The following is a 27,119-nucleotide window of genomic DNA, read 5'->3' as shown; positions in this document are numbered from 1 at the left end:
CAAACAGCCAATCAGGTTAATTAACCACTCCTCTTTGGAAGTGGGTTAAAAGCCTGGGACACAGTGTGTCTGGGCCTTCTTTTCTTGCCTGGCCTCCTGCCAGGAGGGGCTTCCAGTAGCCCTGTGCCTCCAGGACATGTGGCCTTCAGGCCATATGCTCTAGGCTTCCTGGGCTAGATGCTCCTCCACGTGGCTGGTTCCTGGTGTTCAGTATGAATCCATATTTACCTAACTCTCGGCCTCTGCTTTGCTGCCAGTGGTAAGCGGTGAATAGCAGCTCAAGGTGCTTGCTGTATGTGGCTTTTGCCTTCTCCCTGCTTGGTATGGGCACTACCCTAGTTTCTAGACTTTCCTCCCTCTCCTACGTGAACTAAACCCTCACTTTCCTAGATACCTCTCGCACTAAATAAAAGCCTAAAATGTACCATGCTGCTTCATTAATCTGTGCTGGTATTTAGAATTCTTCTCTAAATATTAGGCAAGAACCCTCTTGGGCTTATTAATATCGGGGATTCATAAGGTAATGGTGAAACCATGAGGCACCCCAAATTCTGGTAACACATGTGGCACCGCAGATAGCACTTCTGGGGAACTTAAGGGCCACATTTCAGTGTGGAATTTAGGGGGTCATGTCTGATTTCAAAATGACATTCCTTCTCATGATATAGGCTATATATATGTGTGTATTTGTGTATGTTGTATATTGTTGTATATTATGTCTGAATGGTAAAAAAAAAATTCCTTAAGAACTCTGTTTTAACTGACATAGCTAAATGAGTGTTCACATAAATTAAAACTAATTAACCAGGCCGGCACCGCGGCTCACTAGGCTAATCCTCCGCCTTGTGGTCCCAGCATACCAGGTTCTAGCCCCGGTCGGGGCACCGGATCCTGTCCCGGTTGCCCCTCTTCCAGGCCAGCTCTCTGCTGTGGCCAGGGAGTGCAGTGGAGGACAGCCCAAGTGCTTGGGCCCTGCACCCCATGGGAGACCAGGATAAGCACCTGGCTCCTGCCATTGGATCAGTGTGGTGCGCCGGCCACAGCGCGCCGGCCGTGGTGGCCATTGGAGGGTGAACCAACAGCAAAATGGAAGACCTTTCTCTCTGTCTCTTTCTCTCTCACTGTCCACTCTGCCTGTCAAAAAAATAAAAAATAAAAAAAAGACTACCCACTCCATATAGAAATCTTCACATCAATCTCCAAGAATTTGAATGGCATTTAAGGGGATGTATGACTTACTAAGAACAAACTAATAAAGCATGGAACTTCAGTTGAATCAAAAAAAAAACTAATTAACCCAAATATCTTTTTTTTTTTGAGAGGAAGAGTTAGAGAGAGAGACAGAGAAAGGTCTTCCTTTTTCCGTTGGTTCACCCCCCAATGGCCACTGCAGCTGGCACTGTGCAGATCCAAAGCCAGGAGCCAGGTGCTTCCTCCTGGTCTCCCATGCGGGTGCAGGGCCCAAGCACTTGGGCCATCCTCCATTGCCCTCCTGGGCCACAGCAGAGAGCTGGACTGGAAGAGGAGCAACTGGGACTAGAACCTGGTGTGCCAGTGACGCAGGTGGAGGATTAGCCTAGTGAGCCGTGGCACTGGTCTCAAATATCTTTTGATTCATGTGACCTAAGTATCTGATAAGTTGTTTTAACTTTGTTGATAGATACAAATTAAAATATTTTCAGGGTTATTGACATGTTTTGTACCTGGGTTTACTGGTCAAGCAAAAGTTATACTTACTTTTTTGATACTCAAAGTCATAAAAATTCAATTTTGACAAGAAAAAATGATGCAGGCTAGTGGTATAATGCAATGTTCATTAATTCTTGTTTGAAGTAAATTTAACTCCTTGAGTTGTTCTTTGGCAAAACATGACTCAATATTATAACCATACTAGTCTAATATTTGTTAAAATGCTTTGTTCTTATTTTAGAGACTTTTTAAGATCATTTTAAATTGCAAATTAAGGAACCAATAGATAGGGGAGAGAAAAATGTTAAGGAAGCTATAAACACGAGAATGAGAATGTGTCTTGGTACTCAAGATGTGTTTTGAATAACAAAGAAAGCAAGTGATCTTTGTCTAACCTGAAATAAAACTGGTGTTTGGCAAGGAGAGAGAGGAACAAAACAGAATAAATAACTTAGGTAATATAAGAATGTTACAGAAGATTTGTAGCAGATAATTTTGTGTGAGATTACTTTGGCTGAGATTAGAAGTAAATTATTTCTATGAGTTTCTCAAAATTGAGCATTGTTAATTGTTAGGAAAAGAGTTGCAGATTTTTGCTTCCCCACACAGGGCACCAAAATGTTAGGGAAAGAGGTGCAGAATAGAGAGGGAGCAGTGTACAAATTTACAGCCAGACTGAACTTATTCAGAGAAAATAAGTCTGTAGAGGTGGGTGATCAACTGCCCACATGCACACTAGTGGAGCACAGGGCAGAAGGCCCCAACCCCAGGGGCTGGGCCTTTTTATATTTTGGGTAGGGGCCAGTAGGCAGAGGGGAATTCCTGGAACTGGTCTTTCAGGTGTTCAGAGCAACTGGTCTTTCAGGTGGCTGTAAGGGGTGGGGTATGAAGGCAATAGGGTGTGAAATCCAGTTGAGTTTCAAGGGCAAGGAATACATTCCAGTGTTTACCTATTTTGGGCAATGAGGGAGAATGGCTGAGGCTTATGTCATTGTTCCATCAATCCTGACTCTGAGGATAGATAAGGAGAGGGGTGCCGATTTCTCTCTGGCTACTTCCTGCTGATAGGGGGCTTAGACATGGAGCCAGGACTTGAGCAGTGACCTATATTTGGGATCAGATTGATTGAAGAGGAAGAGCAACCTTGCATTGCTCCTGTGAGTTGGCTTGAGATATAGCAGTTATTTGTTCCTGCAAGAACCTTTGGAATGGATTAATTATGCATGGCAGAAATAGGAGCACTATGATTATGAGGGCAAAAGGAGACACTAGAGCCATGGCCCATGGTGGAAACAATGGCCAAAATGAGACAGAGTTACCTTGTAAATGCATCGTTGTTAGCGTGTCGACCTGAGAGGTGGGTCCTGTGGGGGTGGACTTTTATGAGGGAGATGTAATTAGTTTTAGTGAAGTAAAATGCACCCAGGGAGGGTGCCCTTTGAGTTTGGCTGTGGTGGGGGTAGTCAATATCACCTTGTAGGGCCAGCTCCACTTTTTTTTTTTTTAAGATTTATTTATTTGACAGTAGAGTTACAGACAGTGAGAGGGAGAGACAGAGAGAAAGGTCTTCCTTCCATTGGTTCACCCCCCCAAATGGCTGCTACGGCCAGGCCAGAGCTATGCTGATCTGAAGTCAGGAGCCAGGTGCTTCCTCCTGGTCTCCCACATGGGTGCAGGAGCCCAAGCACTTGGGCCATCCTCCACTGCCTTCCCAGGCCACAGCAGAGAGCTGGACTGGAAGAGGAGCAGCTGGGACTAGAACCCAGCACCCATATGGGATCCCGGTGCCGCAGGTGGAGGATTAGCCAAGTGAGCCACAGCGCTGGCCCCCAAGGGTCCACTCCACTTTGGTTTTAGAGCAGCCTCATTTTGTTTTAAATAAACCCAATCACCAGGTGGAAAGGTAGGGATATAGTCAGGAGGCAGAGAGTGTGGGTAGTTGTGTGTCTGCATACATCCATAAGTCAGAGCACATTTCAATAAGAAGAGAGAAAGAGGAGGAAGAATAGCTTCAGATTTCTGTAGAGGAGGGAAGCTAGGTGGAAGGAGAGGCCTTCCATAGGGAATATCAAATGGGCTAAGCATTAAGGGCTTCTGGGGAAGAGATCTAAAGGGAGGAGTTTTACCCAGTCCAACTAAACCTGGGTGGAGAGTTTAGTTAGAGCCTGTTCTAAAATTCCATTCATCCATTCTACTTTTTCCTGAGGAGGGGGGATGATAGGGAATGTGAAAATGCCATGAGCTATGAAGAGAGGCAGATACTATTTGAGTTATTTTAGAGGTAAACTCTGGTCCATTGTCTGACTGATGGAAGCAGGCAATCCAAATCTTGGGTTAATATCATATAATAATATAGTGGAAATGGTGGAAGCTCTTTTGTTAGTAGTGGGGGAAGCTTCCACCCACCCCAGGAAGGTGTCCACCATCACCAGAAGGTACCGTGTTTGCCTAACTGGTGGCGTATGAGTGAAGTCAATCTGCCAGTCCTCTCCCAGGAGTGATCCATGGGCCTGGTGAGTGGGGAATGTGGGTGGCCTGATATTAGAATTGGGGTTAGCAGTTTGACAGATGCAACATGTCTCAGATATGTTACGCAGAGTTTCTCTTTTGGCAGGAGTTATGTGTGTGTTTTGTTGGCAGCTGGGCAGATTCAAGAAGAGCTTTAATCAGCTTGTCATTTATTATAGGGGTCCCTCAGGCTTGCCATTTATGGGCATTGGAGTGCATGATATGATAGGCATATCGGGAATCTGTATATATATTGACTGTCTTTCCTTTGGCTAAGGTGAAGGCTTGAACCAAGGCTAATAACTCGGCCTGTTGGGAAGTAGTGCCTTGAGGTAGGGGCCTGGCCTCTATGGCCCTATACAGGGAAGAGGAGGAGGTGACATCACGATGCCCCTCAATTATTGCATACCCAGTGGGAAAAGGGGGAGCTTTAGAAGCTCTACTAATGATCCAATCCAGGGCTTTGGGAATAGGAGTGTCTGAGGTGATGAAATGTAGTCAGGAAAAATCAAGGAAGTCAGGACAGGAATGGGGTTTGAGGGGATGAGAGGAGTGGGGAGGAGAGTAGCTGGGTTGAGAGAAGAGCAGGGATGAAAAGTAACAGTGGGCTGGAGAAGGGTAGAGTGAAGAACAGGTTAAGTGGGTTAGGAAGGCTCAAGGCGGGTGCTTGTAGAAGAGCCTTGTTTAGGATTTGAAACGGGGTCACTAGGGAGGAAGTCTCTTGCAAGGGCTCATCTAGATTGCCTTTGGTAGCATTTATGAAAGTTCAAAGAAATAGAACTATGGATTTTTCACTATGCGAAAGCAATAAGGTTATTCAAAGCATATGTATGTTAGGTAGGAAGTCAGAAATTTAGCCTATGTGTTTGTGAGGCAGGCCTGAAGACCAGCACCTACTGTGAAAGCTCCAGAAGTCCAGCAACTTGCACTTCAAAGTCCTGCTCAGACCCCCCTCCCAGGGGGTCCCAGCCCTTCCTCCCCTTCCAAGGAAAGCTCCCAGGGGAATTCTCTCTGCTCAGGACCGAATGGGTTACTTGATTACATGGGGCAATAAAACCTCCTCAGATGCCCTAAGGGAAGCCCCCCTACTCTGCCAGCAAATCTTGGGAGGAATTTGCTAATTTTTACCCAGCAAACCCTTCCACCTGGATTCTCCATCCTGGAGGAGAGGGGGAGTCTAAAAACCTAGGGAGTCTAAGCAGTCTGCTTGCTCTGCCCTCTGCCTCTCTGCTGAGCCACCCACCTGGCCTGCCCAGGTGTATTCTTTCCACTCAACCATGTAACCTCACTCTCCCCAGTCTGAGCGACTGGGTGCTCTTCCTGTCCCTTCCGTCCTGACGGATGCCCTATCCCCAACAAAGCCTTAGCACTCTGCCCTCTGTCTCACACATGAATTCTTTCTTGTGTGAAGACAAGAACCCCACAGCTTCCATGGCCTTCTCTTCAGTAACATACATATTTGTAATAATCTTGCTGTTTCATTTTGAAATCTATTTTTAATGCAGTTTCTCCTTTTAGTAGTTTCTACTTAATTGGTGATTTTCTTTGTCAAATTTCTAGGCATCTCCTGTAAGTTATTTCTTCCTCCTTGGTTCTGACTCTTGTGACCTAACATTAAAACTGTTTATCTTAGGCCGGCGCCGTGGCTCACTAGGCTAATCCTCCGCCTAGCGGCGCCGGCACACCGGGTTCTAGTCCCGGTCGGGGCGCCGGATTCTGTCCCGGTTGCCCCTCTTCCAGGCCAGCCCTCTGCTGTGGCCAGGGAGTGCAGTGGAGGATGGCCCAGGTGCTTGGGCCCCTGCACCCACATGGGAGACCAGGAGGAAGCACCTGGCTCCTGGCTTTGGATTGGCATAGTTCCAGCCATAGCGGCCATTTGGGGGGGGTGAACCAACAGAAGGAAGACCTTTTTCTCTGTCTTTCTCACTAACTCTATCTGTCAAATAAATTTTGAAAAAAAGATTTTCATGCTCTTAATAATATTTTTAGACAGGAAGATAGAAATTAGCCTATGTGTGTGAAAGCAGCCATGGGAAACAAAACATGTGCTCTGCAGAAGGAATGCAGCAGCCTTAGAAGCAGGCCTAGGAAAGCAGCCCAGTACTTTACACTACAAAACCCTGCCCCTCCAATAAAGGCACACCAGGAGAAACCTGTTTGCTTGGTGCAAAGGAGGTTACTGAGTCTGATAACATTACCTAATTTATACCTGGGAAATATTTTGTCCATGAGTGGAGTGTGTGTGTGTGTGTGTGTGTAGAAACAGTGAGAAGTAGACACCCAGACACCCAACCCTTAGAAATCCCAGTGATTATTAAGTCTTCTCCTCACAGTCAACTTCATAGGGGCATCTGTGGAAATTTACAGTAGGTTTTTAAGAGAGCAGGGGAGCCCCAGGTCTCTGTTCTACCATTAGGCTGAGGCAGAGCTGAAGGACACAGGTGCTGGAAGGTTTGAGGACCACCAGGAGGAATCAGAGAACTTAAGCCTTGTCATCGATCTAGCGACAAGCCATGACATCTGAAACCAGAGACTGTCAACTCTTCCATGACTTCACCACACCAAAGTAATGGGGGGAAAATGGTAATGAAGGAGGGTGACAGGGATGCATGTCTCACAGGAATTTCCATGTGGACAGGCAGTGAGCAAAGCAAGATTTATTTACATGAGAAACCTCTTGCCACAGCAGCCACTAGGGGGTCGCCAAGAGGGGGAGACCTGAAAAATGGAGTGGAGTTTTTTAACCACAATTTGGATGAGCAGAATAATAACAGCTAACAATCTATCAGAGGGACAGAATCATAATCTTGTCTAGCCTGCTCTTGTTAAAACAAAAAACCTTGGAAACGATCCGATAGGCAAATTCTCATGGTAAAACTAGGTTAGAAGGGTGGGATTGTTAACTTCCCTTCTATTCTCATGAGAAAATGAAACTCAGAGGAGTGGGCTCTCCACTTCTGTCTTGCTAATAGACAGGTTCTGGAGAGAAGCAAGTGTCTTGCCCATTTTTAAAGTACTCCCCTTTAGGTCATCTAGTCCTTACACCAGCACACGCTTCCTTAAAACCTCTTTATAAGCCCTCAAATACCCTCCTCCAACAGAATGGCATTCCTGTAACCACAATAAATGCATTTTTCCTTTTCAAATGTTTACCTTAATGAAGGCACCCTCTGTTGCTGTAATCTTGTGAATAATATTTGCATAAGAATTTCAGAAGCCCACTGAAAAAAGGAGATGATTAGGAATGTCAGGCTTTTGCCACAACTGACAAAGAACCCTCCCCCCCAACTGAGGCAGAAAGCCCTTGGGGTGACACCCTGGACTCCTCTGACTGGGTGGTGGGATGTGCCTCAGAACAAAACCTGAAAATCTGCATAATTGTCAATTGAATAGATCCATTGTTTTATTTGAATCCTCACCCTCCAATTACCCTGTCTCTTTAAAAATCCTCTGTACTGCGTGGTTTGGTAGAAAAGCACCAGTTTGGATTGAGAGAAACTTCTTTTTCTTTCCCCAAGGCTGCTGCTGCCTTCTTGCAATAAACCTTTTCCTCTGGCCAGGCCTCATCTTTGGTGAATTGAAGCAGCGAGCATCAAAAGCTGGATTATTCGCTCAATAACCACATTGGTGAGTGAACCAGAAGTCGGGTGTATTCTTCAAGTGGCCTGACCCTCTCACACTGGTAAGGAGGGCAATGGCCACTTGTACTCCATCCCCAGTGCAGCTTGTGAGCTAACCTGGTGGCTGGGACTCTGGGGACATCCAGCAGCTGTCCTTTCTCTTCCTGCTGCACATTAGCTACCTATTAGCACAATGGCTTCCATTTGTGTACGGAGTCAACAGCTCTGAGACTGAAATTTCTGTCTCTGCTCTTCAGGTTCATGGAATTTGGACCTGGCTTAGGTAATTTTTTGTGGTACTGGTTTGTGTGAAATCGGAGAATACCCCATAAAATCCACACTAAATTGTGGCCCCTTAAAGTTCCCTAGAAATGCTATCTGGGGTGCCACATGTACTACCACAATTTGGGGTGCCATATGATTTCACCATGGGCTTATTACTAAATCCTCAATATTAATAAGCCCAAGAGGGTTCTTGCCTAATATTTAGAGAAAAATTCTAAATACCGGCACAGATAAATGAGGCAGCATGGTACATTTTAAGCTTTTATTTAGTGAGAAAGATGCATAGGAGAGTGAGAGCTTTATTTAAGGGAGAGAGGTGAATAGGGGTTCATATCAAGCACCAGGAACCAGCCACATGGATGAGCATCTAGGCCAGGAAGCCTAGAGCACATGTCCTGAAGGCCATACACCCTGGAGGTGCAGGGTTACAGCAAGCCCTGTCCTGGCAAGAGGCCAGGAAAGAAGAGCGGGCAGCTACACCGTGGCCAGGCTTTTAACCCACTTCCAAAGGGGAGTGGTTAATTAACCTGATTGGCTGGTGGGCACCCAGGTGTGGGCAGGTAGGGGAATGAGGCCACACAGGGGCATGGCAAAGGCATCAGGTAGGGGCATGAGACCACAAAGGGGCGTGGCAAAGGTGTGGTCTTCCAGCTCACAAACCTAATCTATTTTAACCTGTATGCCTGCCTGCTTCATGTAGTAGACAAGATTCTAAGATTTTTGCCTCAGCCCCTCTGTGAGGAAGATTTGGATATGGTCTGGAAGAGTACTCATTTGGTGAAATACGAGTGGTTCAATTTAATTTCCATCCAAAAGCACCTTGAGTTGCGTTGTGGCTGATTGAGCAGCTACAGTTACAATCCTATTACTAAGAAGAAAGTGGTGTTCTATTGTAATACTGCATGTCCTGTATGTGTGTTAAATTTAAGAGAAGTTGGCTGTTAAGTGGATTTTTAAAATATTTATTTCATTTGAAAGTCAGAGTAGGCAGGCATACAGGTTAAAATTGATTAGGTTTGTGAGCTGGAAGGCCACACCTTCACCACGCCCCTGTGTGATGTGATGCCCCTACCTGGCCACACCTGGGTGCCAACCAGCCAATCAGGTTAATTAACCACTCCCCTTTGGAAGTTGGTTAAACTCCTAGGACATGATGTGTCCAGCCCTTCTCTCCCCTGACCTCTTGCCAGGAGGGGGCTTGCTGTAGCTCCACACCCTAGGCTTCCAGGCCTAGATGCTCCTCCATGTGGCTGGTTCCTGGTGCTTGGTATGAACCCATATTTACCTCTCTCTCTTAAATAATGCTCTCTGCCTCTGCGTTGCTGCCAATAATAAGTGGTGGATAGCAGCTCGAGGTGCTTGCTGCATGTGGCTTTGGCCTGCTCTCTGAGTGGTATGGACACTACCCTAGTTTCCAGACTTTCCCCTCTCTCCTACCTGAACTAAACCCTCACTTTCCTGGCTCTCTGATCTCTTAAAAACCTGTTGTAAATTTCCACAGATGCCTCTGATGAAATTGACTGTGAGGAACAAGAATTAATGCAATAAAAGGTGTTTTTCAAGCAGAGTGCCAACTGAACCTGAAATGAAGATATAATTATCTTTATGTATGTTAGTGTCCAGTACCATCACTGGGACTAGAGTTGCTTTCCAAATTAAATGCTCAAGTAAGTTTTTCAGGCTTCAGCTGTGGAACAATAGGGTTAACTGAGGTTACTAAAAGCAAGAAGTAATTATATTTAATTGATTAGAACTTTTATTTATTTTTCTTTGGGAGTTTTAAAAAGGAGTTGTAACCATAATAAAACCATCTTCCTTCCCTTTTCCGTTTCACATTTTGTATAGCAAAAACCATTTACTGATATTCTGAATTACCTGAATTACTCTGGAGCTACCAGAGTAATTCAACTACCAGAGCTGTGCCAATCTGGAGTCAGGTCTCCCATGCAGGTACAGGGGCCTAAGGACTTGAGCCATCCTCTACTGCTCTCCCAGGCCACAGCAGAGGGTTGGATTGGCAGAGGAGCAGCCAGGCCTAGAACCAGCGCCCATATGGTATGCCAGCACCACAGGCAGAGGATTAACCTACAGTGCCATGGTGCTGGCCTCATATTGGTGGACTTTTGACCCCACTGACAAAGGATCCTCCAACCAACTGATGCTGACTCCCCTGGTTAAGAGGTCTCCATCAGAAAAAAGCTTGGACATCTACATATCATCAGTTAAGGTGACTCATCATTTTATTTCTAACTTCCCTCTGAAGCTACCCTTGTCCTTTAAAAACTCTTTGGGAGAAAGAGAACATTTTACATCAAGAGCTCTCTCTTGGAGCCATGCTGTGGCATAGAGAGTGGGGCCTTCACCTGTAGTGCTGGCTTCCCTTGTGGGCACCGTTTCATGTGCATATTGGCTTCTCTCCTGATTCGGCTTTCTACAGTGCAGGATGGTCCAGGTGCTTGGGCCCAACACCCAGCTGGGGAGGTTCCTGGCTCCTGGCTTTGAATCAGCCCAGCTCTGGCCATTTTGGCTATTTTGGGGGTGGGCCAGCAGGTAGAAGACCTTTCTCTGGCTCTCCCTCTCTCCATGGCTCTGTTTCTCAAATGAATGAATAAAATATTACTTAGTTATTTATTTGACAGGTAGAGTTATAGACAGAGAGACAGAGAGAAAGATTTTCCTTCCATTGGTTCACTCCTCAAATGGCTGATGCAGCTGGTGCTGTGCTGATCTGAAACCAGGAGCCAGGTGCCTCCTCCTGGTCTCCCATGTGGGTGCAGGGCCCAAGCACTTAGGCCATCCTCCACTGCACTCCCAGGCCACAGAAGAGAGTTGAACTGGAAGTGGAGCAACTGGGACTAGAACCCGGTGCCCATATGGGATGCTGGCGCTTGGCCCCAAATGAATAAAATCTTTTTTGTTTGTTTGTTTTGAACCTTTAATGAGAAAAATATATATATATATACTATGGAGCGCAAACCTCCGCATGTGCAGTGTGTCACTGGGGGAGGGGGCCGGATCTACCCGCAGGACAGCGGCGAAGCCACGCGCGGTCAGGGCGGGGGTGGCGGTCAGCTCTCGGTCTCCTCATCGCTCAGCAGCATGTTGGGGATCCCGCGGCTGATGGGGAACAGCCATCCAGACTCCGGGCACTGCAGCGTGCCCTCCAACACCTCCACCTCCAGCAGCACGTGGAGCATCTTGCGCAGAAACACCTTGTCGCACTCGTAGCCCTCGACTGGCTCCTTGGGCACCTCCACCAGGTGCAGGGTGTTGGCAGCCTCCAGGAGCGCCGCCCACTCCACTTTGGGGATCATCCGCGCCATGAAGGTGGGGTTGAACTCCACAGGGTTGATGCGCACCTCGGTGGCACATTCATCTTTGTTGAATTGGCAACCCACGTGGTGAGCCCTAAGGGCCTGATTATTTGTCAGGTAATGGAGTTAAAAGATTTAAAAACTGTTGCAGAGATTTCTATATTTTTCTGTCTCATAACATATGCTATGTCTTATATACATGTACATGTAGTATGTTTAAAAGTTTGTTGTGCTTATTTGTGTTAAAATCAAAATATAATTTTTCAGCTAAGCAGAAACAATATATGAAAGTGATGCAATGTTCATTGCTTTCTATGAAGTTCAATTTTAAAGTTGTTCTTTGGCAAGATCATAACCTAAGAATAACCATACTTATCTAATATTTTAGTTTTTCAGGCAATCTAAGTATAAATGCTCAAAATGAATTGGTGGTCTTTGCTTTCTCTGCACTTTGCTGTGGCACCTTGTGCATCATCATGTCCTTGCAACCTAAGGGTGTCTCCCTCTCATCATCTGCCTGAGAAATGGACTCAAGTATGCAGTGACTGGAGAGGAGGTAAAGAAATGTATGCAGTGCTTGATCAGAATCAGCAACCAGGTTCAAACTGATGTTGCATACCTTGCTGCATTCATAGATGCATGTGAGATGGAGCAAACATTGGCATCAAGAAGACAGGTAAGCATTTCTGCCTCATCCTTGACACCAAGGGGCCATTTTGCTGTTCACTACATCACAGCAGAAGGCATGTGGTGGCAGACATGAGCTGGAGGTGGTATACAAACTGAACTACAAGCTGTGCAAGGTGAGGAGGATGACTGGGTACAAAGGGAATCCCACCCCTGATGGCTCATGATGCTTGTGCCATGCGCAACCTAGATCCTCTCCTCAAGGTGATCATGGGATGGATTACTGATTTGGGACCCCTATCCAATTTGACATGAGGTAATAGACCTCAGGTTTTCCTGCCCAGGGATAAGAGCATCTCTGACTTACAGTGGCTGAAGAGAGATAAAGCAGTGTAGCAGCTAGAGAGACCAAGGGCTACTCTGCAGTAGGATGACTTTTTTTTTTTTGCTCCAATAAATGATAAATGCTCATAAAAAATAAAAAATGAATTGCTAAATGTAAAAGAGATTTTTCTAAATACATGTACCCTTGGCTTAAAATATACAGAAGGGATTGGGCCTTTTGTTAAATGTTTTCATAAGTTGTTAATACACAGCTATTCAAAATTACTTGCTAAGTTATCACTAAACAATAAGTTACCTACAAGATGGTAGAGTCAAAATGAAGCCTTTGGTAGGGGTGGTATATGTGCCTTTAACAGATAAAAACAATGGTCTAGGTGGGAGTGATTTTATTTTCTGCTCTTTTCTTCCACATGTGCAGGGGATGAACTCTAAGAACATCAGCTTGACCAGCCCATGATATTTCAGTGGATTGTTCATCTCAGGCCTTAAAGCTTTTTGGAAACCAACAGCATCACAGCTCACTTGGACTTCACACTGTTACTTTCAGCATGAAAATGTGTGGTTTGGTAGGGGTTTCTTATTCCTCAAAGAGGCAGAGAGCCTGACTGGCAGAGGAAGGCTGCAGAATAGGAATGTGTGTGTTACTTCTTTCACATGCCCACAGTTTACTTTAAAATAGGAAAATAGGGCTTCTGCAAAATGGAAAATTTTAGTTTATGACTGATTTTGAGGCGTGGCTTTCCTTTTCATGGACACTTAATTTTGTTCTGATGCTAATATACCAAATTTCTTCTGTGTATCAGATAACACCACCATTCACAAGTTAAGATTCTTGGTATTTGGATATCTGTTAGATGCTACTAAGAAAATATAGATAAGCTTTCTTTTTAAAGCTTTTGAGGTGGTGTCACAGAGTAGCATGTTGTAGATACAGTCAACTGCTTTGTTACCTTCCAAGTAGGCATCTGTAAGTACTGAAACTTAAGCTGGCAGGTGATGTCCTGTAGACACTGCTGTTCAGATTGCACATAACTGACAGAGTTCATTCTTTCTCTCTAAAAGTGATAGGGGATTTGTAGCTTAGTGGTTTTTTGTTTATTTCTAATTTGCTGCTAATAATGTATATAAATTTAACATTCTGTGTAAACTGTCATTTGTTACTTCACAGTTTATGCAGTGTTGCTTTGCCAAATAAAAGTTCAAAGTAAAAAAAAATCAAGTTATCAAGGATAAGAAATATTTTTTAAGATTTATTTAAGTATTTGCAAAGCAGAATAACACAGAGAGAGAGAGAGAGAGAGAGAGAGAGGTCCTCCATCCACAGGTTCACTCCCCAGAGGGCTACAATGGCTGGATCTTGCTGATCTGAAGCCAAGAGCTGGGGCCCTCATCCAAGTCTCCCACATGGGTGCAGAGGCCAAAGGATTTGTGCCATCCTCCACTGCTTTTCTAGGGCATTTTGAACCAGTGCTCTTATGAAATGCCAACACTGCAGGTGGAGGTTTAACCTACTATGCCACAGTGCTGGCCCCAATAAAAATAATTCTAAATCAACATACCAAAATTTAGAATTCTTTAAAGTTTTATTTATGTATTTGAAAGGCTGAGTTAGAGAGTGGAACAGAAATCTTCAACCTACTGGTTCAATCCCAGATGTCTGCAGCAAGCAAGCACTGGGCCAGACTGAAGGCAGGAGCCTGGAGCTCCATTCAGGTCTCCTACATCTGTGGCAAGGATCTAAACACTTGTGCCATTTTCCTCTGCTCTTCCCAGGCCATTAGCAGGGAGCTTGATCTGAAGTAGAGCAGCTGTGACATGTGACCATATGGATGCCAGCATCACAGGTGGTGGCCTTACCCACAACATCACAATTCCAGCCCTGACATTAAAAATGTTCAAGGTACAACCAGCATCATAGGTTAAGTGCAGGCTGTGGGGAGCAACTCGGACTAGACTGTTACTGGAATTAAGACTTATTCTATGCATCTGCTCTCCCACAATATGGCGCTGGGAGAGGAGGAAACAGCTTCTACACAGCTGCCTCCAGTTCAACCAATAAACAGCAGGACCTGCTCCTGATTGGAGGAGAGCAGCATACTCGGCGTGTGGGTAGCAGAGATGGGATTGGCGGAAGAGGACTATAAAGGAGGAGAGAGACAACATGCACCAGGAACATCTAAGGGGAATACCTGTGCAGCCCCCGAGAGAGCCGGCTGGCAGTGTGCCGCTCCCCCGCGGAAGTGGGGAAAGTGGCAGGGGGAACTGCCCTTCCACGGAGGTGGAAGGGATGGTAGCCAACCCGGGAAGAACCAGCAGCAAACCCGGGGAGGGCCGAGCAGATGAAAAGAACAATGCAGGGTCCTGTGTCGTTCCTCCGTGAAGAGGGGGAGCGACAGCAGTCTATCATACCTGCATCCCATAAGAGTGCATAAGAGTCCAGACTGCTGCACTTCTAATCCAGCACCCTGCAAATGTGCCTGGGATAGCAGAAGATGGCCTAAGTGCTGTGACCCCTGCCACACATGTGGGAGAACCACATGGACTTCCTTGGCTTCTGGCTTCTTCAGCCTGTCCCAGCTCTGGCTGTTGTAGTCAGTTGGGAAGTGATCCAGATGATCCCTTTCTCATTGTTTTTATTTTTTTGGAATTCTTTCAAATAAATAAAACTAGGATTTATACCCTACATTAAGTTAGTAATTTTTTTTACAAAAATATAAATATTAATGATAATTTTTTGCAAGAGGTTTTCATATTTGATTTTTAAGTCTAATAACTTTCTACAACACATTTATTTGAAAGGCAGAGATACAAAGAGAGAAAGAGGGAAAGAAAGATTTTCTATCCAATGACTCTACCCAAATGACTGGGGGTTGGGTCAGGCAGGAGCCAGTAGGCAGGAGCCAGGAGCTTCTTCTGGGTCTCCCATACAGGTTCAGGGGCTCAAGTACCACATTTCTCTGCTTTGTCCCAGGTGCATTAGTAAAGAGCTGGATTGGAAGTTGAGCAGCTGGGATTCAACTGAGCTGGTACCCATATAAGATGCTGGCACTGAGGTGGAGGCTTAACCTTCTATGCCACAGTACCTGCCCCAGTCTAATAACTTTTAAAAATTTTGAGAGATAAAGAGAGGGAGAGATAAAGTGAAATGTCTTCCATATACTAGTTCACTCTTCAAATACCCACAATGGCTGGAGCTGAACCAATCCAAAACAGGAGCCAGGAGCTTCTTGCATATCCCCCATGCTCAAGCACACCTTGCACTGCTTTCCTAGGATTAGCCTACAATGCCCTCTAAATAACATTTTCAACCATCTAATCAACTGCAACTTCTTGTTTTTTATTTTTATTTATTTGACAGATAGAGTTAGACAGTGAGAGAGACAGAAAGGTCTTCCTTCCATTGCTTCACCCCCAAATGGCTGCTATGGCCATTGCAGTGTGGATCCGAAGCCAGGAGCAAGGTGCTTCCTCCCTGTCTCCCAGGTCTCTCATGTGGGTGCAGGGGTCCACACACTTGGGCCATCCTCCACTGCCTTCCTGAGCCACAGCAGAGAGCTGGACTGGAAGAAGAGCAACTGGAACTATAACCCAGCACCCATATGGGTTGCCAGCACTGCAGGTGGAGGGTTAACCAAGTGAGCCACCAACTGCTTTTCTAGGATTAGCCTACTACACTACAGTGCCTGGTCCCTCTAATAACATTTCAACCCTCTCCTCAACTGCAGTTTTTTAAAATTTCCATTTGATTGACTCATTTCCAACAACTAGCCATCTCTTAAAAGCTATTTTCTCCTCCTTTATTGTTTAGTTATGGCCTGTCATTAAAAATGCTTGTCCTCAGGCCGGTGCCATGGCTCGATAGGCTAATCCTCCATCTTGCGGTGCTGGCACACCGGGTTCTAGTCCTGGTCGGGGCATCAAATTCTGTCCAGGTTGCTCCTCTTTCAGGCCAGCTCTCTGCTATGGCCCAGGAGTGCAGAGGAGGATGGCCCAAGTGCTTGGGCCCTGCACCTGCATGGGAGACCAGCAGAAGCACCTGGCTCCTGGCTTCCGATCAGTGTGATGCACCGGCTGCAGCACGCTGGCCACGGCAGCTGTTGGAGGGTGAACCAATGGCAAAAGGAAGACCTTTCTCTCTGTCTCTCTCTCTCACTGTCCACTCTGCCTGTCAAAGAAAAAAAAAAATGCTTGTCTGTGGGGACCCATGAGCCGGCCATGGGCCCACATGCTAAGGCTTGGCTTGCTGATCATTGGCATTAGTTACTGCTGTGTGGATGTTTATGGTTTTTGTTGAGCTGTGATATCAGGACCATTTCATAACCCCAGGCTAGAGTCAAAACAACTATGGCCTTGGGGCTTCCCGTACTTCTTTTCCCACTGACCAAGGCTGAGAAAACACCAGGTGGAAGCTTGTTGTTAACACCTGGGTCGCCTGCTATGTGACCAGGAGCTTGATTGGATGAAGGCACATGATCACCTTTATGGTTGGACAAGGAGTGCATGGACTGTGCGTGATCAGGCACCCGATTGGAGTGCCGCTGCATGGACTATAGCATGGAGTAAGCTTGCATTACATGCTTCTGCAATGATATACTATATAAGCCATTCATGAAATAGTAACGGGAGCTTCCCCTTTCTTTCGGAGCTCCCCTTGCTCAAGGGTTTCTCTTTCTATCCTGTTTAAATAAAGTCTACTGAAGACCCATTGTCGCTCCCCCTCTTCATGGAGGAACGACACTAGACCCTGCCTAGGCTTCATATCCGAGTCACGGCACCATTATGTCGCTCCCCCTCTTCGTGGAGGAGCAACACAGGACCCTGCGCTGTTCTTCTGTCTGCTCGGCCCTCCCCGGGTTTGCTGCTGGTTCTTCCCGGGTTGGCTACTGTCCCTTCCACCTCCGTGGAAGGGCGGTTCCCCCTGGCCACTTTCCCCACTTCCGCAGGGGAGTGGCACACCGCCAGCCGGCTCTCTCGGGGGCTGCACAGGTGTTCCCCTTAGATGTTCCCCTTAGATGTTCCTGGTGCATGCCATCTCTCTCCTCCTTTATAGTCCTCCTCTGCCAATCCCAACTCGGCTGCCCACACGCCGAGTACACTGCTCTCCTCCAATCAGGAGCAGGTCCTGATGTTTATTGGCTGAACTGGAGGCAGCTGTGTAGAAGCTGTTTTCTTCTCTCCCAGCGCCATGTTGTGGGAGAGCAGATGCATAGAATAAGTCTTAATTCCAGTAACTTAGTCTAGTCTGAGCTGCTCCCCACACCCATCAGCTGGAAGCAGTGTTGTTCCTTTGCGGGAAAGGGAGCGACACTTGTCCTTACAGCTGACATTGTGGCACAGCAGGTTAAGATGCTGCCTGTGATGGCAGCAACCCATATGGGCACTGGTTTGATTCTTTGTGGCCCACTTCTGATTCATCTCCTAGCTAATGCACCTGGCAAAACAGGAGAGGGTGGCCAAAGTCCTTGGGACCCTGCACCCATGTGGAAGACCTGGATGAATCTCCTGGCAGTGGCTTCTTCCTGGCCCAGTTCTGGTTGTAGTGGCCATTTGGCTAATGAACTAGCAGATGGAAGATCTGTTCTCTGTTCTCTCTCTCTCTCTACCTTTGAAATTAATTATTTTTAAAGAGAAATGTTTATCTTAGAAGACTAGGATATTAAGAGTACCTATTTTTTTGTAAAGATTTCTTCATTTGTAAGCCAGAGTTCACAGAGAGAGAGGAAGAGACAGAGATCTTTGGTCTACTGGTTCATTCCCCAGAAGGCCACAATGGCTAGACCTGAGCCACAATGGCCAGGAGCCAGGAGCTTCTTCTGGGTCTCACACAGGGTCCCAAGGACTTGGCAATTTTTCATTATTTTCCTTGGCACATTAGCAGGGATCTGGATCTGAAATGGAATAATCAGGACTGGACAAGTGCCCATGTGGGACGCCTGTGTCACAGGGGCTGGCTTTACACAACATGCCACAACACTGGCCCCTATATTTGACTTTTCTAGATGTATTTAAACTGTTGTATGAATTTTTTTTTTGAGTTTGTTTCTAAGATGTATTATTGTCTTTTTTGTTAAAGATTTATGTATTTACTTGAAAGGCTGAGTTACAGAGAGGCAGAGAGAGAGTTAGAGAGAGGTCTTCCATCTGCTGGTTCACTGCCCAAAAAGTTGCAATGGCTGGAGTTATGCCAATCTGAAGCCAGGAGCCAGGAACATCATCTTTTGGGTCTCCAACACTAGTGCAGAGAGGCCAAGTACTTGGGCCATCTACTGCTTTTCCAGGCCATAGCAGAGAGCTGGATCAGAAGTAGAGCAGTCAGGACTTAAACTGATCCCCATATGGGATGGCAGCACTGCAGGCAGTGGTTTACCTGCAGTTCCACAGCACCTGCCTCAGGTGTACTTGTTTCTAAGTGTTCTCATTCTTTTATAAGGTTGAATGCTTACAGATTCCACACATACTATTTCAATGTCTAAGTTTGGGTACCTTTCCATTAGGTTTAACTTCTAAGTTATCTGGGGGAACTTCCCATTAGAAGAAGTACAGTACAAAAGGATTTTCTTTATCTTTTGGTAACTAATTACATGAGGGAAAGAAATTTTGTGTTTTGTCAAGATAATCTCATGTATTTTCCATCTTTGGGTTTAGAAAACTGAATGTTAAGAGTTGATTTTTACTATCTTTTAAGTGTATATTTCTACTAATCAAATATTAAATATACTTAATATGTAATAAATATATTTAAACATAATTTGACTCTTTATATAAGTGAATGATTATTATCTCATAATAACCAGAGATCCTATGTTAACCAAGTATTTTTTTTAATTTTTGATATCCTTGACATTTTTTTTAAATCAAAGTTCCAAATTAACTGCTTTGACATTGATTTCTTTGTGGATCCCTGGAAATCAACAAAGGATGTAGTTTTCAACTTGCAGAGATGATAGCTAATTAGGCTCACTTTAAATGAAAAGTATTATCTAGTTGCAATATCATACATTTTAAATTGTTACATTGATATAGAAATGTTATTGATGTAAGTTTTCCAGGGGTTATGTAACATTGAGAAGTTCAATGGTGAAATATTACAAGTTGCTGTTCTTAAAAAATGGGAGGGAGGTTCCTTGGGTACTTTAGAAGAATTTTGAAATTGCTCCAGTGTTATTGCCTGAAATGATGAACTGGTTTGTAAAATACTGCTGTGCTTTTTCAAATCCTGTGGGCATCTCCTTTGCTAAATTACTTTAAAAATTTCAATTGTGATGATTTTGTCTTTGTCATCCACAGTTCTAGTTCTTCTTCAGGAGGATTTATATTTATAAGACCATTAAAAATAATTATAAATATGGGTTTCTCATGGAAGATCAATGGAGTAACCATGAATTTCTAGAACTCAAAAAAAAAAAAAAAAACAGAATTGTGAAACTGCTGATGGAGACCAAAAGAGAAAAAAAGTAATTATAGGACTATATAAACTGGTGAAATTGGTGGTTTTTTTATGTCTTAGTTAAAACATTGTTCTGTTTTTTAAAATTATTTATTTATTTATTTGAAAAGCAGTGTTACAGAGAGGCATGGGTAGAGGTTTTCCATCCACTGGTTCACTCTCCAAATGGCCATAATGGCCTGAGCTGGGCCAATCCAAAGCCAGTAGCCAGCAGTTTCTTCAGGGTCTCCCATATGGGTGCAGAGGTCCAAGGGCTTCAGCCATCTTCTACTGCTTTTCCAGACCACCCCAGAGAATTGGATCAGAAGTGGAGCATCCAGGACTTGATTTGAGTCAGTGGCCATATGTGATGCCAGCACTGAAGGGGGAGGTTTATTTAACATTTTATGCCACAATGAGGGCAACCTCTAATAACATTTTCAATCATCTTCTGAACTGCAGCTTTTTAAAATTTCCATTTGATTGACTCCTTTCAAATTTCTAGTCATCTTCTGTAAGCTATTTTCTCCTCCTTTATTGTGGCCTGAGTTAGAAATGCTTATCTTTATGACATTGTGGCATAGCAGGTTAAGCTGCTGCCAATGACAGTAGCAACCCATATGGGCACTGGTCTGATTCCTGGTGGCCCAATTCTGATCCATCTCCTAGCTAATGCACCTGGGAAAGCAGGAGAGGATGGCCCAAGTCCTTGGGTCTCTAGCCCTATAGGAGACAAGGATGAAGCTTCTGTCTGTGGCATCACCTGGCCCATCCCTGTAGTGGTGGCCATTGGGGAAGTGAACCAACAGATGGAAGGTCTCTTGTTTTCTCTCTCTGTAACTCTGCCTTTAAAATAAATAAATAAATGTTAAAAATGTTAATAAATAAATGTTAAAAATGTTAATAAATAAATGTTAAAAAGTTTACCTTAGAAGCCTAGGATACTAAGAGGGCTTGATTATTTACATCTGTGTTTTTCAAGATTTCTTTATTTGAAAAATAAGATTTGGGTAGGGTAGCTTGATATCACAGTGCAGAGGCTGTTGGCTCTTGGTATGAGAAGCATCCCTTGCTATGTGCCAGAATCACAGCACTGTGTCTTTCCTACACAAAGTGGGGAGCACACACATTCCTTTCTCCAACCTACTCCACTCCACTCTGTTTCTTCTGCCTTTTTTGGCTCCAGTTTTCTCTGATTTTGTTTTTTGGTTTCTTAAGGTAGAATTGTAGATAATTGCTTTTATATTTTATTATGAAATATAGATCTTTACAGCTATTTCCTCCTAAGCCTTGCTTTGCATTTATTCCATTAATTTGTGTTGTACTTTGATTCTAATCATCTTATTTCTGAATTTCCCATGCGGTTTCTTCAATAACTCATTGTCCATTTGGGAATATGATTCTTATTTACTACAAGTTTGAAGAATTCTCTAATATCCTTCTGGTTTTGGTTTCTAGGGGTGTAAATTTAATTTTTTTTTTATTTGAGAAACTTAAGAGAGAGCAAAAGGGAGAGAGAAGTACAGGGATCTCCTATCAACTGGCTTTCTCCAGCTACCACAATACCTGGGCTCCACTAGCCTAAGGCCTAGCACTTAGAACTCAGTAGGCCAGTGCCGCAGCTCACTAGGCTAATCCTCCACCTAGCGGCACCGGCACACCAGGTTCTAGTCCCGGTCGGGGCACCGCATCCTGTCCCGGTTGCCCCTCTTCCAGGCCAGCTCTCTGCTATGGTCCGGGAGTGCAGTGGAGGATGGCCCAAGTGCTTGGGCCCTGCACCCCATGGGAGACCAGGATAAGCACCTGGCTCCTGCCTTTGGATCAGTGTGGTGTGCCGGCTGCAATGCACCGGCCACAGCGGCCATTGGAGGGTGAACCAATGGCAAAAGGAAGGCGTTTCTGTCTCTCTCACTGTCCACTCTGCCTGTAAAAAAAAAAAAACAAAACAAAACTGAGCACTCAGTAAAGATTTCAACAGTTTGCAGAGACACACAATGACTAAAGTACTTTTGAAGATGAGTTTTGCTGTTAGTTCTCATAGCACAACTCATTAAGGACAGAGGTCCTACATAGGGAGTAAGTACACAGTGACTCCTATTGTTGATTTAACAATTGACACTTTTATTTATGATGTCAGTGATCACCTGAGGCTCTTGTCATGAGCTGCCAAGGCTATGGAAGCCTTTTGAGTCCACAAACTCTGTTAGTATGTAGACAGGGCCATAAGAAAAGTTGAAAGTTCTCTCTAGCCTTCTGAAAAAGGTACCTCCTTTGATGTCCTCTTCTTTCCACTGGGGTCTCACTCATAGAGATCATTTATGTAGATCATTTTTTTTTTTTTTTGCTACAGTGTCTTGGCTTTCCATGCCTAAAATGCTCTCATGGGATTTTTAGCTAGATCCGAAGGCCTTAAGGCTGATTCTGATGTCATTGTGCTGCTTAGGGAATTTGTCTTTCTATGAGTCTGCTGTGTGGCCTGCTTCCCATGTTGGATCATTCTCTCCTTTTTAATTCTATCTACTGTTACTAGTAGACACTTGATCTTATTTATGTGATCCCTTTGAGCCTATCTACATGAACAGTTACACATTTGTTTTTTAAGGATTTATTTTTCTATTTAAAAAGTCAGTTACACACAGAGAGAAAGAGAGGCAGAGAGAGAGAGGGAGGTCTTCTATCTGATGGCTCACTCCCTAGTTGGCTGCAACAGCTAGAGCTTCTTCCAGGTCCCCCACAGAGGTGCAGGGGCCCAAAGACTTGGGCCATCTTCTACTGTTTTTCCAGGGCATAACAGAACTAGATTGGAAGTGGAGCATTCGGGATTCAAACCGGTGCCCATATGGTATGCCAGCACTGGAGGTGGGACTTGAAGTGGTGCCCTTGTGGAATTCCAACACTGCAGATGGGTGGCTTTATCCTCTAAGCCATGGCCCCAGCCCCTTCTATATGTATTCTTTTCATCATTCAGCTTTTGAACTCTTTGTATCCCTGACATTTTTTTGGGGGGGCACTGCTGTGTTAAATGAAGATAAACTGCAGTTTACAGCACTGGCATCCCATACAGGCCCAGGTTCAAGTCCCAGCTGCACCATTTCCAATCCAGCTCCTGGCTAATGTGCCTGGAAAAGCAACAGAAGATGACCCAAGTACTTGGACACCTGCACCCACATATGAGACCCAGAATAAGCCTCTGCCTCCTGGCTTTGGATTGGTACAGCTCTGTTGTGGCCATTTGGAGAGTGAACCAGTGGTTGGAAGATCTATATCTCTTCTCTCTAACTCTGCCTTTCAATTTAACAAATCTTTAAGAATCATTTTTATCCTACTGTGAAATCATTAAACATTTCTCTTTATATTAATACACATTTTATTGTTCCTAGCTTTTTTAGTGTAGCCTGGTAATCTTTGCCATTTTAAACTATTCAACTGAGAAATAGCTATAGATACCTGTGGGATACAATGTGATCATTTGATGAGTGTTAATTCTGGAATTGTCTAATTAGAATAATTCATTCATCACCTCCTATACTGTATGTTGAGTATTTTCAAAAGCCTCTCTTAACAAGCTGAAATATGAAATACAGCATTGTAATTTCCATGCTTTGCAGTACAGCTGTAGACTCATTTCTCCTGTCTACTGGAAACTTTGTGCCCCATGACCAATGTATCTCCTTTGCCCTTAATTCACAATTTCTGCCCCTCACTCACTGGTAACCATAATTCTTCTCTACTGACATGCATTTCACAGGTGTACTCTGGTGAGCCCAAACTGGGGACAGGGAGGTGGGGGCTTAGTCTCCACCCTTGGCCCAGGCAAGCAACCACAGGACCCACTGGAGTGGTGGTGCTCTGCTATCCATGTCCCTCCTCCAGCTGTGATCAGGTGCCTAGGACAGCTGCTATTCTCCTATTGGAGCTCCCTCCCACAGCCATGGCTGGGCACCCAGGTGTGGCCCAGGCAAGCCATTGCAGGGTGGGCATGGATCATGGATGGATAAGGGTGATGGGTGAGGGTGTGTAGTGCAGGAAGATGAAGATGGTTAGGAATCATGGGAAGCCAACCCTTACCATGTTACCATTTTTCCTTTTAATAAATTTTGGAAATTATTAAAATCCCCTAAATGTCCCACCACTCTGGCAGGTAAATTTGCAACTTCTACAGAATGCCACTATTTCTAAGGTATGCTAACTAGATACAATGTTGGGAGTTCTCTCACCTCATCCTAACTCATATTATGCTATACGTAGCACCCATACTGAGTTAGATCTTGGAATTCTTGGTAATAAAGAAGCAATAGGGCTCAGAATACTGACTCAAAAATCTAGAAAAGTGAAATATTTAAAAATCTGAACATTGCAAACCAAGGCTACCTGATCACTCTGCAAAAGCCCACAACAGCCAGGGTTCTATCTATGAAAGTCAGGAGGTAGGGACTCCATATGGGTTGCCATGCAGATGGCAGAAAACCAAGTTTTTGAGCCATGATCTGTTGACTCGAAAGAACACTTGTGGGGCTGCTGCTGTGGTGTCATGAGTAAAGTCACCACCTGCATTGCCAGCAATCCATATGGGCATCAGTTTGAGTTCTGGATGCCCGATTCCAATCCAGCTCTCTGTTATGGCCTGAGAAAGTAGAAGAAGATGGCCCAAGTCCTTGGGCCCTTGTGCCGGTGTGGGAGACCTGGAAGAAGCTCCTGGCTCCTGGTTTTGGATCAGTGTAGCTCTAGCCATTGCAGCCACCTGGGGAGTGAACCAGCAGATGGAAGACCTCTCTCTCTGTCTCTGTGTCTCTGTAACTATGCATTTCAAATAAATAACTAAAGCTTTAAAAAATAACTTAAGAAAAAAAATACTTGCAGTAAGTTGTTTTGGAGGTCTGAAATAGCCAGGACACACACCAAGCACTCTGATATATATGTGGTATGTCCAGAGAAGTAGCTTAACCTAGTGTATCATGATGCCTATGCTTCCAATGTCTGGTTTGTGCAGCCTGTGACCTAGGCCCCATGTGTCCAACAGGAAAGTCTCATGATTTTCCACATGATTACTGTACAAGAAGGGAAACTCCCAAAGGCAAAATACTTTTCAAATTATGTTGGTATCATATTTACTGTTGTTTCATGGGCTAGAACAAAAGTGAACTGGAAAATGTCAGGGGTCCCTGTGGAGAAGAATTATATCAAGGTTTGTATACAGAGAGGCTTGTCATGGAACAGTTGAAGAAAGCTGTAATAGATATATCATGTCAAATTTTCCTATACATATAATTGTGGCCAAAAACTAATTTTTAAGCTGTATACTTTAATGGAATTTTAGATACATAAAAGCAAGAGATGTAAGGAAAACAGTTAATATTGCCTGAGTAATTTTCTGTGTAATATAGATACTAATGAAAGCAGGTTTCTTTCTGGTGTACTGCTAATTAATTGGATAATCCTGATGAATATTATAAATTATTTAGGCAGTGACTTTTTTATGATTTATTTATTTATTTAAAAGGCTGTTACAGAGAGGCAGAGGCAGAAAGAGAGATGGTCTTCCATCTCTGATCACTCCCTAAATGGCCTCATTGGCTGAGGCTGGGCCAATCTGAAGCCAGGAGCCTGGAGATTTTTCCAAGTCTCCCATGTTGGTGCAAGGGACCCAAGGACTTGGGTCTTCTCTCCTCTCCCCTCTTTTCACTTGACATGTAGAGTTATAGACCGTGAGAGAGAGAGACTAAGAGAAAGGTCTTCCTTCTATTGGTTCACCCTGCAAATGGCCACCATAGCTGGAGCTGTGCCAATCTGAAGACAGGAGCCAGGTGACCCTTTCTGGTCTCCCACATGGGTGTAGGGGCCCAAGCACCTGGGCCATCTTTCACTGCCCTCCCGGGCCACAGCAGAGAGCTGTACTTGAAGAGAAGCAACCGGGACTAGAACCAGTGCCCACATGGGATGCCAGTCCTGCAGGCGGAGGATTAACACAGTGTGCCACAGTGCTGGTCCCAGGACTTGGGTTTTCACCCACTGCTTTCCCGGTCCATAGCAGAGAGCTAGATCTGAAGTGGAGCAGGTAGGACTCAACTTGTTGTCCATATGAGATGCCCATACTGCAGCAGGAAGCTTCACCCACTGCTCCACAGTGATGGCTCTGACATTGATTTTCTTTACAGAATTGGTAACAAATTAATATTTTAATTAGCCTAACAATAGTTTCTGTTTAACCTGAGTGATTGGTAGAGTTGTGTGTGCTCTTTCAGGGTCTTTTCTGCTCTTCCCATGTGTGAAGCCTATATTCCCCCATAGGGGAGGGTACTTTATTTTTGTTGCCCAGCTAATATGCCCATTTGTCTATATGCATTTCCTTCATGATCTTGCTAGCACAGTAGAATCTAGGAAGAATCTAGATTATTTGTCTCACCACTCTCTCTGAATAATTTCTCTTGCAGATAAGATCCTGGAGACAACTTCATGTACCCAAGACCGACAAAAATGAATATATTGCCAGTAAGTTGTTTATTCCTCAGCTTCTTTCACATTGTATTTATTTTATTTTATTTTTGACAGGCAGAGTTAGAGAGAGAGAGAGAAAGGTTTTCCTTCCATTGGTTCACCCCCCAAATGGCTGCTACGGCTGGCATGCTGTGCTGATCCGAAACCAGAAGCCAGATACTTCCTCCTGGTCTGCCATACGTGTGCAGGGCCCAAGGACCTCAGCTATCCTCCACTGCCTTCCCAGGCCACAGCAGAGAGCTGGACTGGAAGAGGAGCAAGCAGGACAGAATCTGGCATCCCAACTGGGACTAGAACCTGAGCTACCAGTGCAGCAGGCAGAGGATTACCCTAGTGAGCTGTGATGCTGGCCTACATTGTATTTTAAGATGTTTATAAGATTTGGTAAGATTGGAAAAGCATAAAGAAATATAATTCAGAATCAGGAAAAAGGGAGCATGGCTACAAGATTTAAAGCCATCTGAGCTGAATGCACATTGGTTTCATTTTTTTTTATGGTCATAGCTACAAGATGTTTTACATGGTTCTAGTTGAAACTTACAGAAGAATTGAGGGGCTGGCGCTGTGGTACAGCAGGTTAAAGCCCTGGCCTGAAGCATCCATATCCCACATGGGCACTAATTCTAGTCCTGGCTGTTCCTCTTCCAATCCAGCTCTCTGCTATGGCCTGGGATAGCAGTAGAAGATGGCTCAAGACCTTGGGTCCCTGCATCCACGTGGGAGATCTAGAAGAAAGCCCTAGATCCTGGCTTCAGATGGGTGAAGCTCTGGGTGTTCCGGCCATCGGGGAGGTGAACCAGTGGATGGAAG

At 44.7% G+C, this 27,119-nt stretch overlaps 1 long non-coding RNA gene and 1 pseudogene across 7 annotated transcripts; one reads left to right on the top strand and one right to left on the bottom strand.

The window, feature by feature from the left end:
* Positions 1 to 47: 47 nt before the first annotated feature.
* On the top strand, positions 48 to 13,603 carry LOC138845511 (uncharacterized). 6 transcript variants are annotated; one of them, XR_016221893.1, is made up of 5 exons: positions 48 to 259; positions 7,716 to 7,824; positions 9,604 to 9,769; positions 11,805 to 12,092; positions 12,807 to 13,603. It is a non-coding gene; the product is annotated as an uncharacterized LOC138845511 (long non-coding RNA). The 6 variants fall into 6 exon arrangements; XR_016221896.1 differs by lacking the exon at positions 48 to 259 and having other exon boundaries at positions 7,656 to 7,824; positions 11,805 to 11,972; positions 12,052 to 12,092; XR_011382799.2 differs by lacking the exon at positions 48 to 259 and having other exon boundaries at positions 7,656 to 7,824.
* LOC138845488 (multifunctional methyltransferase subunit TRM112-like protein pseudogene) lies at positions 11,013 to 11,786 on the bottom strand (annotated as a pseudogene). Its single transcript, XR_016221892.1, has one exon. The product of XR_016221892.1 is annotated as a multifunctional methyltransferase subunit TRM112-like protein pseudogene (transcript).
* Positions 13,604 to 27,119: the final 13,516 nt, after the last annotated feature.

The sequence above is a fragment of the Oryctolagus cuniculus genome, chromosome 15, assembly GCF_051225735.1.
Source record: "Oryctolagus cuniculus isolate XC-2025 breed Fujian yellow rabbit chromosome 15, ASM5122573v1, whole genome shotgun sequence".
In the NCBI taxonomy this organism is placed as follows: domain Eukaryota; kingdom Metazoa; phylum Chordata; class Mammalia; order Lagomorpha; family Leporidae; genus Oryctolagus; species Oryctolagus cuniculus.
This window is presented reverse-complemented; position numbering and strand designations above follow the sequence as displayed.